We start from the raw sequence: 1,225 nt of genomic DNA, 5'->3' as shown, positions 1-1,225 counted from the left end.
GTTCTTGGTCACACATTTATGGAGTTTCTAAAGGGCAGTGGAAAACACTGCTGGGCACAGCACGACCTCTTTGCAGACAAGTGAACTGTAGAATGCATTACTACTCCACCAAGAAATCCTGGACACAGAAGTATTGAACTGAGATCTGCAAAGCATTTTACAAGAGCTCTGATCTGGATGGGGTAAACCTCAGTGCACTACTTTATTTTGCCTCAGTATTACTGGATTGAAGAATCGCTGCTTCTTGTTAGGAGGTTCATTTCATTTCCTATTACTCCCAACTTCATACTCAAAGCATTGAGAATTTTATTGGCACAGACTTCAGTTTCTTTACATCATTTCTGTATTCAATTTTTAAAATTCTTTCATAACCCTATTGAGTGTTTTTTCTTTAACTAAATTAACATGGCTCAAATGAACCACCCAGCTCCTGTGGAAGTCACATAAAGAACATGGGATTTCTTATTACAAACGATCTGACCAATGCAGCCTTAAGCAAATTTGTAGAGGAACTTAAGAAGTATGGAGTTAGCACAATAGTGAGAGTATGTGAAGCAACTTATGACACTGCTCTTGTGTAGAAAGAAAGTATCCATGTTCTTGATCGGCCTTTTGATGATGGTGCACCACAATCCAACCAGATTGTTGATGATTGGTTAAGTCTTGTAAAAATTAAGTTTCATGAAGAACCTGGTGGCTGCATTGCTGTTCTCTTTGTTGCAGGTCTTGGGAGAGCTCCAGTGCTTGTTACCCTAGCACTGATTGAAGGTGGAATGAAATATGAAGATGCAGTACAGTTCATAAGACAAAAGTGGTGTGGAATGTTTAACAGCAAGCAACTTTTGTATTCGGAGAAGTACTGTCCTAAGATGTGGCTGCACTTCAAAGACTCCAGTGGTCACAGAAACAATCAATAAAACTGGGGTACCTGATGCTATTGTCTTGGAAGCAGAACTTGAGAGAGAAAGGGCCTAATTTGTTTTACATATTAGCAGCATGTTAGTGCATAAGTCCAGTGAAGCTTCCGTAGGAGTATTGAAAAGCAGTTTTGCCATGCTACAAGTTTGAAAGAATTGCAGTTATAATCAAACTCAAACTCTATGTTTGAGTTATAATCAGCTTGTTTGGACACTTCGCAAAAGATTTCTTGCTGGTCAGCATTTAAAATCATTTGTAACAGTTGGCTTTTCCTGAAATCATGCAGTATTGAGTTACAAGTCCTCTT

The 1,225-nt window shown here is 38.8% G+C and overlaps 1 pseudogene; it reads left to right on the top strand.

The window, feature by feature from the left end:
- The first annotated feature begins 405 nt into the window (after positions 1-405).
- LOC143682869 (protein tyrosine phosphatase type IVA 1 pseudogene) lies at positions 406-917 on the top strand (annotated as a pseudogene).
- Positions 918-1,225: the final 308 nt, after the last annotated feature.

This window comes from Tamandua tetradactyla, chromosome 5, assembly GCF_023851605.1.
Source record: "Tamandua tetradactyla isolate mTamTet1 chromosome 5, mTamTet1.pri, whole genome shotgun sequence".
In the NCBI taxonomy this organism is placed as follows: domain Eukaryota; kingdom Metazoa; phylum Chordata; class Mammalia; order Pilosa; family Myrmecophagidae; genus Tamandua; species Tamandua tetradactyla.
Note: the sequence above shows the minus strand (reverse complement) of the source record. Positions and strands in the feature narration are given on the sequence as shown.